Here is a 12379-nt window from a genome sequence, read left to right as displayed (position 1 = left end):
ACGCCTGCTAGAAATGAAGACTAAGCGTCTCTTCATCGTCTTCCCGATGGTTGTAACCCTAGAAACCAACAGGCCTTCCTAATCTATAGCTGTCTTTTCGGTGCAAGAATACTAAATGAATGAACTCTAGAATGATCCTCTAGACTGGAGTAGTTGAAGTACTTCGCTTCCAAAAGGCTTTCTAATATTGGTTATCAGAAATGTTCATGAGAATTCTGAAACCTGGAACCTGTTTTCTACACAACTTTTCTTATCAAGCCAAGTTTACTGCAAAAAGAATTTTCATCGCTTTTCCAACGCTTAAAATTTGTTTCGCTTTTACTTCAGCTTTTAAACTGATTGGAAATGTCATCTGTAGCATTATACCCTTTAACACGTCTGGCATTACTTGTCCACTTTACTATGTTCCATCCGGATGTGCTCGTTGAAACCGGATGTCTATCTTGTGGAGTTGTGGTATTCAAGCCAATCTGATTAAGGGTCCAAGAAGTTTATGAAGCAGGTTCCAGACATCATCAAAAATCCGTTCTACCATAGGTCTTAGGTCGTTCGTCATTATCGCTTTTTCTGAAGCGTCAGCTCTCCATTTTCGGAGGCGCCTTCCTGAAGTGTGATTTCTTGATCTTTGGAGCACTTGAAATTGTCGTATATCTTCACGTATCTTCAATTTAATAAGTGATTCGTATTTAGGTCTAAGACAATCACATTGAATTCTGTAACTTCCCCGAAGATCTTGGATCACAAGAGCAAATGAATCCTGAAGCGTACTAGGAACCTCCCTAAGCTCATAGTCATACATCATCAATGCAGTGCTCAACTTTGCTAGTTACCGATTGATCGGACCACTTAGCCCCTTTTGCTGCTACACTCCTACAAAAACCACTCTGTTGCCACAATTCCCGCGAGGCCATTTGAGCGATAAACTCGGCCGATTGCCCGCTCGCAGCAAACCCTACTTTGATGGTGGCGATTTTCGATTGTTCCAAACAATGCGGTAGTTAAGATTGCATCTTAAAATGCAACTCCAGTTACTCGTGGTGCGCTCGATAACGAAAACCCGATAATTATTCGCCATCCAATCGTGTCCGCTGCTCCCGGGTTCCCTTTCGCGGCGGTGTAACGTTACACGACCGTGGAACGGAATCGGGGATGGGCCAACATCATCAAAACACCACCGGTCAATCCGTTCCGGTGCGCGTACCGACCGTACTGGGAAGGTATGTCCGCGGCACACCGTTTCTAGATCTCTTATTAGCGAATAAACGGGCAAACGGCCCTTCCATTCCTTACGCAAACCTCCTATCTTCCACTAGCAAACTACCGAGCCACTTGAGCACGATAATCTTAACCTCGTTTCCTCGTTGCAACCGGATGCATTTGCTGGTGGAAGAGTTGAAGACACGCGAAAGGTAAATTTGAAGCATCAGCTCAACGAAAGACGAAGAAAAACGGGAGCTTACCAAATAACGATCAACAAAAATAAAATAAAAAGATAAAAAACCGTGGCAAGAAAGTGAACTTCGGATAGGACGGAAGATATCAGCAGCAGCAGCAGCACTTCCTTCGCTGTACCGACCCCGACCATAACTCATTATGATTTATTGACGGTGATTTATCCAGCACTCGAGAACCTTGATGGCAAGATAAAACATTTGACGGCGTGGGGTTATGACCCTTTCCCTCCCATTGGTCACTCTTTTCCCTCTCCCCCTATCCCCCAAAAAAAAACCCCGTCAACAGGAAAAACAACCGGAAGGACTAAGGGGCATGCCGCCATGGATGAAATTGAAGCCCGGACCTTCACGGGGTTAAGTTGCTACAATATAAAAACAAGCTAAAGAAAAAACACCAGATAAATTCAATTTAACGTTTTTATTTCTCTCTCTTTTACAACAGGAAACTAAATAAACGTGTGGGCCAAAGGATACCGGATCGGGCTTAATATTAACTTCAATTAAAGTACAGCGGGATCAAGTACAGTTTGGGTTGGAGCAGAAATAAAATTAAAAAAAAAAAATTTTCACACAGGAAATGATCGTTTGCGTGAGTAATTGTTCTCGTTTGAGGGAATAAATTATAAAGGTATGGTGTGAGATGTTACGAAAATCCAGAGAACCAATTAATTTAAGGAGGAACATTTATTTAGCAAAGATTCACTTGTACAAGAGATATTTCACATTAACCGTTAGAAGGCATTCCTCAAAAGTCCTCGATACCGCTCGCTGTCCAGCTGCCTATAAATGGGCCTACCATGCCTCTAGTGTCCACGTGAACGGCCTAAAAGGACTTAACGCACTGGGACGTCCGTTGCCATTCTCATGACATGACCAGCCCATCAGAGCCTGGTGAGTTTTATTCGCTGCTTACCATCGTGCATTGTTATCACCGTAGTGGCTCCTCCAGTGTCCTTCTAAACATGTGGTCACAAATCAATGTTGGAAAGAGGCCATGTCTTAGGAGCTGTTGAGAGTACTGAAACTGTTTTATACATAGCGACAGGTGTTTCGAGGGAAGTTTTTTCTTGCAGGCTTTAGTACTAACGTTTGGCAACACTAGCCATGCATGAGATGAAGTTTTGGACGGCATCCAAGGAACAATCTCCTGCCCATCCCTTCGTAAATCAGTGTTAATTACCAGGACTCCATGTGGTGTCTCATTTATTAGTCAGGCTTAATCGTTTGGTAAGCTACTGCTACATAAGAGAGCCTCCAACCAAAATAAAGCCTAATAATACTGATGTCATTAGTGTATGCCAGGATCTAGATGCTCATCTGGATGTAAGCCAGCTCAGATTAAGCTTCTGCTACCTACATTTTGCTACATGTCTATGTCATCAACCAGGAAGCCAGGAGTTGGATTGATACGTGAATAATTTGAAGATGGACTCGGAAGATCCCACCTCCTAATATTATATCTAGCCTATCTAGCGCCAGATTAAAGAGAAGACTGGCAAGCCCATTTGCCCGAGGCCCGGTCCTTGGTGATAGCAAAGTCCACGATGTTTTCAATCCATAATTTCATCCATAGAAGCCTGGTAGACTTGACCGGGATTCCAGATAAAGTCATAGCTGCCCTGCTATCTTCTTCAAGGGTAAAGATGCATGGTAAAGAAGTGGTCAGTGGTAGTTTCTTATCATCTCTTCAACGAATAGAACATAACGGTCTTGTAGTAACAGACAGGGAGGAAATCTTCTGGCCGGTAATTTGATGAATGTCATGTTCCAGTTCTGTACCGTCATTTATTATCTGTTCGGCCACCATCCCGTAGTATAAATTATCGGTGATAATATTTGATTTATAATACCCCCCCTTTCAAGATTAAACATTCTCTTTGGGAATAATTGATTCAAACATCCTGTATCGTTCCCATTGCACTCTGCCCAAAATTTAATTACGCCTTTCTATTTCGCTGTTCCCCTCGAAATTGTCCTTTCGCATGCCAATTCTTCTGTCCCTGTCTGCTGAAACGTGACAATTTTTCCTACAAAAACATCCTTTTTCTTTCTGTGAGCCTTTTCCCCCGAGAGTGAGAAGCAGGTTTCAAACGATGGCTCGATTAAATTGGGCTAATTGATTCTGTGCACGTTGGTATATTGTCTTGGGACTGTATAAAATAGGGAAATGATGAAACAGTCGACCACGTGGGGTCGACAGGTGGGCACCCTTACGAGGGCACAGAAAGCAACATGCCGCACCGGTTCGGCGTTAATTGAATTTATGTGTTCGGAAATGGAGTTCGAAGTTTCAACAAACGAATCATCGGGAAGGTCGCAGAATTGCATACCGGGCGCCGTATGCCTTATTAGAAGAATTCCTCCATTGAGACGGGAGACAGGCCGTGTGCAAGGTGACGATTGATTCGTTCACTCCGCCGACGTACTTAAGGTGGTACAGCGAAACGGTGCACCCGCAACACCGTGACGTCGGATCGACTGTACTGTGCCGATACTTTATGCAAATAGTTTTCGCTAATGACACACACACACACACTGGTTGGCTGGCACCCTGACTCTCGCAGTTGGATTAAGCCGCCATCAATGTTTTGAGCGCCCAAGTGTGCAATAAATAAAACAAATCATGCTGCCGAGTGGTGGCGACGGCGTGCGCCATCGGTCGCGGTAATTGTGCAATTAGGCGGGCGCGTAAGGGCTCTCGGCAGGTCGGGGGAGAATATTTATTTCAATTGAAACGTTCAACTATCGAGCATGAACCGGGGTGACGGTGACCTGGGGGGAGGTGCGTGTGTGTGATGGAGTGGTTTGTTTTGTTTTCTATCTTTCCGCGGTTTTATTGTGAGGAAGTAATTTAGCAAAAGGGCCTCAGTTTGCCTGCAAGCAAGTGATTGACAAGTGCCTTGAGATACCGTCGATTAATTGCTCATCAATAGGAGCGGAGCGTTAGCGCATGGTGATGCCTGCCTGCCTGTCTGCCTACCATTGTGTTTTAATGAGCAATTATTGTGTCGCTTTACTTTATGACACCTTAGGATGACATACGAGAAGGGGTTGTTTTTTGTGTGCCTATTTTGTTTGTGTAATGTAATGGATAAGCGACAACACCAGTGACAATATTGTATCCAGCAGGTACATGAGGTAATAGCATTAATGAATGTTAATGCTAAGCACGCTTAATCGGATAAGTCGTGTAGAAGACCTAAGAGAAGATTGGCAGAGGATGATAATGGTTTCTGAAAACCCATTAATCGATATAACTGCTAATGCTAATGCTAATCTTCCAGAATCCTTTCTTTTTTTTGTTTGATCAAAGCAGTCTGCTTTGAACTCAATGGTGGAAGGTACTGGGCCAAATGTTGGACCCAGCACACATCTTGGGCTAACATATTGGGAGCTGATTTTTTTTTTTTGAAAATTTTAATCTAATGTAATATTCTTGTTGTTGTGGTCGTTTGAAAAGCAAGCATAAATCCTACGTGCTGTTGATTCAAATACCAAGATTCAATATAGACATAGAACCGAAGAAATTAGGTTAAAAAAAAACATAGTTTAGGAAATTAGGTCTTCCAAGGAGGGTTCTGTACATGGCCTTTGGATTGGATCCAAAAAAGCTAGAAATCGCAGAACGAGACCTATCGAGGTTGAAATCCCAACTGATAACTTGGATTGACCTATGGAAGCTTCTAACTTTGGCTCTAACTATATTTTCGAAATTGGACGGGTGGTCATCGAAAGAACTCCTGAAAGTTAGAAATTTTCTACCTCTGCTATCTCTGTTGGAATGGTCTAATTTTCCAATTTTTCCAATTTTTCAACAATTCGTTAACATAAAATAAATATTTTAAATTTCAACAAATGATGGCGTTAAACAAACACAATCTGTTTATCTGTTAAAAGAAAAACAGCTTAAGCATTAAAATCCTTCAAATATTTAAAAAACAGTATGATATAAAAATGAATCTTACCAGTATTTTTTCATAAATTTTCATCATAAAACACACTCTGCTCGTCGATCCTGAAAGCATCTACTCCGGCTCAAAGCACCTGAAATCGCAATTCAACAAGCCACTCGAAACTACTTGCAAACGACCAGTACGACGATCAAATTATGCTTTAAAAACTGAAAAGTTTCTAAAAATATTGGAAAATATCTCCCGATCGACGCCAAGCACCCGTGGTAGGCATCTCGCTCCAATTCCGGGACAGAACCACATGAGGCTCCCGCTTACTTAGCCTTGATTCCTATCACCGTATTTTAACTGATCGGATCATCAGTTGAATATTAACCGATTCAAACTAATCCTGATGCACTTAAAAGTTCGTCTATATAGCCAACCAAAAATCCATTCGCGCCAAGTGACATCCTCATTCAAATATGAATGTTAATTCAACAATTGCGTTGAGTAAGAAACCAATACTCAAATAACATCTCAAGATTCTTCACAACGGTTATCATTCTATCGTTCGACACTGAATAAATCTTTACGAAAGAAGAGGTTGGTTATGTTGGTATTGCTGTAGGAATAAATGCTAAATGGAAAACATTTAAAGACGACCTTAGACCTTCAAATTAGGAACCTCATCGTTCCTTCCTCCATTGAAGTACTTCGGTCATTTGAATGCAGAATGGAGGATGAAAGGAAGATGCAATCATCTAAGCTTCAAAACAACCATAAAACAACATTATAAACAAATACGATTATTTCAAATGATTGCATCATTGGATGCTATTGAATCCTCATAATAAAATGATTGGTCATGCAATTTGTTTCTCATTTTGTAGAGGGTATTTTTTGCTGTTTTGTTATCTTCAATATTGGATTACAATTCATTGTCCGTCCTTACGAACTATCATGATGCGATAAACGATTAAAAGCAAACAATTTATCCCACACAGTGTAAAAGGTGCTCAATAAGTTGAAACTTTTCTTTCAAATGCAGGTGTTCACAATGCACTTTTTGCTATAGACTTGCTGGCATAATTTGTTAGTTTGAGCCACTCGGCAGGGTTATGTGGAGATGCATCGGACGGTCATGCACGACGAGGGCCCCAGCAGCAATAATGGGGAAGAAAAAGCCTCATAAAATTATCGAAAATTTGACTAGTTGATACAAACCGAACAAGAACCGTAAGGTTCACGAGATGTTGGAGGTTACATCCAAGGGGAGGCTACAAGAGTCTGTTTAATACTTTTGCGGCAGAAGTAGGTCAGAAGTTTGTGTTTTCTAATGTTTGTGAGATTTTGGAGAAAGTTGTAGAGAGGTCCTGGCATTTCGAACCTCGACGGGAAGAACCACACCTTCTTTCAATAGGAGGGGGTACCGGGTCAATACGGTAAATGAACCCCAAACTCAAGCATGGTATCGAGGAAATTCGACTGATATTCTCGATGAGACTCGTTGACCTCCCCGTCGGCGACTGCCGTAAGTACGCTGGATCCTTGTTGTACATGAAGGCCAAGCAAACAGCTTCAATCCACATCGACTTGAACATGGAAAGGATCAGGTGTTGGATTAAATTGAATAATCTTTAATCTCAAATCCAATCGATTTCACTTCTCTTGACTAACACCTGGATCGCATCGCTATTTCCATAAAAAAAATGGTGGTTCATAAAAATTAGTTCCAGTAATCTTGCCTCCTACCAAGTGGCCGGCCGTGTAGCCTTCACCGTTCCTAAACTACTGACCAAATGGAAAACCAACGCACTGCGTACGTGCGTAAGCAGCATTCAAAATAGATAAATTATTTGTTTATACACACTTACACACACGGTAGCCAGCCCTTTTTGACTGGCAAACTACTCGATAATCACCCCCATGACGTTCCCCATCCCCTATTCTTCCGCAGCGAACCGAGGAAAAACCCCTTGGGTGTTTGTGTTTTTAGTAACTCCGTCCGTGCGATTGAATAAACAAACGCACTGGGAAAGGGTCCCGGACCCGTACAGCGTTTTCGGGTTTTTGCATAAAGTTGGTGTCGGTGTTGTCTTTTCTGCCAGGATCTCGAGGTACACCCAAGCAGAGCTCAAACATGCAACAAACTTGCACAACTGCAACTACCAAGGACCGTCACCATTTTTGCGCGGAAAATCCCCCCCCAGATCGGCGATCTATTTCGAGGTGTGATGGTCTCTAGCGGGAAAGGGTCCAACACCGGAAGCGGGTTTTTGTTTTGCCAAGCGTCGAATGCATCATAATGTCGCTAATGAAGTGCGGCTGTCGTAAATGGTGCGCATCGTTCGGCGAAAATTCAAAGATGCCGTGCCCAAAGTGACGTTCCCACTGGAAGGGACTAGGAAAGGGCTTCGTTTTATGATTGCAACGATTTTAACGATGATTAACGACGATACGAGCGCATCGCTGAAGGTCCGGACAAATTTCTCACACGGTCCGGTCCATCACAGTTACAAATGATGGCAGGCATATTAAAAGGAGCATTCGGCTTTTTTATGGCTGTTTAGACAAGTGATCCGTTTGAAGGCGGTGGAAAAGCAGAGAGCTTTATGCTTTAAAGTAAGGTGGATTTAAAACTATTTAGACCAACCGCTAGACGACACCGACTGGGATGTCCCAATTGGCGATGACATCAATAGTAGTGACGAAATGGGGGGGAACTTTTCACATCTCAAAATCAAACATCTTGTCCGCGAACATACGCCCGTTTGGGCTGGTTAAACAGTTTTATAAATGTGATCCAATTAATAATCGCATAGAAAATGGCTTTTATGGATGTACCCTTTGGTGCGATCGCTGCTGACAATCGACAACGAGCTAGGCGGCTTGTTGGAGTATGGGAAGAAGCGTTAATTTATGGCCCCACGATCGCTGCGGATGCTGGAAGACGATGTTGCCGATGCTCTTGGCCCTAATAAAAGAAAACATGTGCACCGGCTGTTAGTTTCGATGTACGCGCGATCAAGGGCACGCGGCCATTCGTTCTTTACGTATTGGAAGTACTGTAGATTTCGTGCTAAATCCAAATAGACAAACTTTGCTTCTCTAAGGAGATGTTTTCAATTTTTGTAGAGAGCTACAAATGCTGTTCGAGCCGAAAACCAATATTCAAGGCACGATCCGTCGACGAGGCGCATGAGTTGCAATTGTTATGCTACTTTATTCTGTTGCTGCTTTACTTGTCCGATTGCAGGGGTTCGCACCGGCACTCGGCACCCAACCGATTTCAGCTCTTCATCACCGTGATAGTGACCGTTCAGTTCGTCGTGTGACTTGCGATGCTGACTCACCGCCTACCAACGGGTGCCGGGCCGGTGGTGTCCATTGATTGCGTTTCGGAACTTCGTTCCCGAGCGAATGAAGAAAGCGTGCTATTAATAGCCGGATGACAGTGCATCGAGACGTCCCGGTGCAGCAGCTAGCTCGCACCACATTGATTAAACGGACGAGGAAGGTTTGATACTGTTCGGTGTCCTGTCCCACTGTCATGGTTTTGGGGTAGGTTCGCTTGGCTCCAACTATCGGAAGCTTGAGAGCTGACGAGCTGCATTTGCCCTGCCGATAGTCGGAAACGGAAGAAGAATTCACTGCGTGCCTCTACGCAACCAAATCGCGAGTGCATCAAAACAGAGAGTCTTCCATGGCATTTATCTCCCGCCGAACGGGTGCAGAGCTATTGATTTCTCTCGCATTTGCGCTAGGGTCGGTTGTGAGAAGAGCGGATGAATTTTGATGGCAAACCCGATGCGTGAAGGGCGGCTCGCGTGACTGCGACAATACAGAAATGTGTATCGCACTGAAGGGTGGTTCGATGGGGAGGTTATTTGGACGGTCACGGTTTTGGTGGAAATGAATATGTTGGATAGAGGTTTGTATGATGAGGATTTGGTTTGAATTATGAATGAAATCTCATGAAAGAGCTAAAGAGTGCTTTAAGATTTCAGCGAGCCTAGAACAAATAACGTTAGAACGAATATTTTATTTCTATTAAATACAACTTAAAAAGCAATAAGGCCAGGCAGTTAACGGCTTAAATATTGCTTAGATATTTTTACAAAATTTCTTTCTTATATTGATTAATATCGTTTTTAAAAGCATGTGCCTTAAAGCCTACATTTTACCCCAACCACAAGCAAAATAACGCAGCTGTTTAGTGCTATTATAAAATAAAAATGTTAAGAAATATGTTAACGCTTCCATTTGCACCTAACTAACATCTAGACTATGATAATTAATGGTGGGAGATATATTGTCGTTCGAAGCGCCAGCAGTTGCATTCAATATTGGTTGAAGTCCATTAAACGGAATAAAATGTTTTTTTTTTAATTGTTCAACGGAGCTATAATTACAGGATACAGAGAGAATGTACAGGATTTTCACGACTCTTTATGTCTCCCTTGATCTTTGGTGGTTTTCCATTTATTTTTCAATTAATAATACTTTTTTTTTGGCAATATGGCCTGGCCGTCCTTTGTGAGTATAATAGAAAAGTAATTATTTTTGTTATATTTTGAATGATTTTTTTCAAAAAAAAGTTTATTCTATTCCATAAATTTCGAAATAAAATTAGAAACAAAAACTTACAAGAACATGTTTTCATAAATTTTCTCATTTTTGTTGTGATATAGAAAACAGATTTTATGAAAAACATTAATGGAAACAGACCATAACCTCAGCACGAAACCAAAAATATTACTTAAAATAAAAAACTTTACAAAATAGTTATTGAAAATGTAATAGGTATAACGATTAAGGAGTTAATGAATTTTTAAGTACAAAAACCTATTAAATAACCTCTGTTTAGTTTTTTATTGAATGATTTTGTACAGAATTTGTCTCGTCTTGCCGTTTTTTAATGAATTTAAAAAAAATCAGTTTTTACTTTAACTTTAATACATTTTTTACTTATTTTATGGTTCGTTTTACAGTGAAATAATAGGCCGTCATTTAAGAGGCTGGAAGTGACTAAAGTAAAAGTTTTCATTTTTTAGCTAGTGTTAGTTGTCTTTCATCAGCAATTACACATTTTTCCTGCTTTCTTTACTTGTGCCTTAAATTACTATTAACCTTAACAGAAAAAAATAAAAATGAAATGAATTTTTAATAGCGTTTGCATTATTCGGCGAACAACCCTGCAATTAATGTATCAAATACAAAACCCGTGCGACACCGATAGTGTTCATGCAACATTGGAAAATTCAATCGAATGTTTTATCACAACCTCCCCATGAACAAACTGTGATCGCAAATCCCTTTCATCCGCCTTCTCTTCCCTTCTATGCGTACACGCACCGAAAATACAGCCAAACTGTAGTACAAGCGGCATCGTACAGCTGACGTACGCGGCACGGATGAACCAAGCAAGCGGAGCACGGAATGAACACCTTCGAGAGACACGACACACGGATATGTGCGATGCTGCCGGATCGTCATTTGGTGCGGGCGCCCTACAGCGTGCACTAGGCCAGATAAACCGAATCAGTTGCTTTCTGCCGTTCGATATTTTCGCAGCTCTCGGCGACCGCGTGCGACACCAGAGCCACCGCCAGCTCAGTTCACAAGGTGTGGTGATCGAGTCCAGACCGATCCGAAGAAATTATTTGTGCTCTTGAGTTTGCCACCGGGCAGATTCGAATATTTGTTTGTTGCGCCAACCCCGAATGAATTAGTGGCCCGGTTCAGTTCCCGGTGAATTCTTGACGTCCGTTCAACCCGCGAGAACGAGGTTGCGGGTTTGTGGTGTTTGGCGAAAGTGTTGGTTGGTTGTGTGCGTTTCTTTGAGGGGGTTTGTGATAAAAAAGGGGGGAGCAGTTTGGTGTGCGTGTTTCCACCCGGCGTGGTGCCGAAATTTGGCGCGCATCCGACGAAACGGGTGATTATTTGTTTGAAATTGTCTTGGAGAGTGTCTGGTCGAAGTGTGCTCTTTAGTGGATGAAACGTGTGTTATATGCAGCTCGTGCTGGAAGCTAATATTGTGGTCGGATTAAAGGCCGGCTCACCGACTAACGCTCGCGCTTGAAGCAGCAGCAGCAGCAGCAGAATTTGCAGTCCAATTTAAGGTAAAGTGAGCATGAGTCATTCAATTTCTTCAACTAATTGTATAGTCTCTTAAGAAGACGTGCATGAATAGAGCAAGTGTTGAACGGCGTGCTATTAGTGAATTTGTTCGAATAGTGAAATAAAGCTCAAGTGAACGCGCCCCAAAAGCGTCAAAAACGAACACCAAAATACACTTTGGCAAATCGGTGTGGCTCCATAGCATCAATTATGCTGCTTTGCATTGAATAATTTAAAGCTCAATCAAATGCAGCACCAGAAGCAGCATGACCGTCTGCTTCAAGTTCACGGTCATGGTTCATCTTCAGAATGTTCGGTTCGGTTTGTGTTCATCTCATCCTACTAGACTTGTCTAGACTCTCGTAGACCAATTCGCCATTAGCTAGTGCTACTCTCAAGCGGAGTGTGATTTTGCTATCGTTATTGTTTAAATAATCATGCTGTATTATCCCGGTTCGTCGTTGCGAAACCAGGTTGTTGAGAACCCCCTTTCGATTCATCGATCTTCAAGAGAGAGAGAAAGGGTGATGCTTAATGGCCCTTCTGGCTGGCCTGGTGTTTGTGAACGAGGAGGTTAAGGTTGGAGGGTTTTGTTTTTTCGTTCTTCTACAACCCAAAAAGGTCAATCCCTTTGAGGAGTTCGAGAATTCCAACCGTGCAGGAACCGTTTCCCTGTCCCTGGTCTGACGGCATGCAAATCTGGAATCGGCTGCTCGGTTAATGTGGTCCCTTGGTAGATTATTGAGAATTCATACGCCACGGTGACACATCAAGGCGTTGCTTGTTGCAAGGAAGAATGTTGTTGGTTTAGGGATGGTGGATGAGTTATGTTGAATTATGTGTTACAATATGGAAGAGATAGACGGTCTGTGGGGTTTATTGGTAGAATTATTTGAGTAGCGTGAAAGGAGA

At 42.3% G+C, this 12379-nt stretch overlaps 1 protein-coding gene across 3 annotated transcripts in view; it reads left to right on the top strand.

Annotated features, from left to right (window-relative positions):
* The first annotated feature begins 10838 nt into the window (after positions 1-10838).
* Positions 10839-12379, top strand: part of LOC118509478 — a 113109-nt gene continuing 111568 nt past the window's right edge. For all 3 annotated transcript variants that reach the window (XM_036050119.1, XM_036050120.1, XM_036050118.1), the window contains exon 1: positions 10839-11469. The gene's annotated coding sequence lies outside the window, so the exon portion shown is untranslated. The remainder of the gene's footprint in view (positions 11470-12379) is intronic.

This window comes from Anopheles stephensi, chromosome 3 (genome assembly GCF_013141755.1).
Source record: "Anopheles stephensi strain Indian chromosome 3, UCI_ANSTEP_V1.0, whole genome shotgun sequence".
Taxonomy (NCBI): domain Eukaryota; kingdom Metazoa; phylum Arthropoda; class Insecta; order Diptera; family Culicidae; genus Anopheles; species Anopheles stephensi.
The sequence above is the reverse complement of the archived record's forward strand: the minus strand, read 5'-3'. Positions and strand labels throughout refer to the sequence as shown.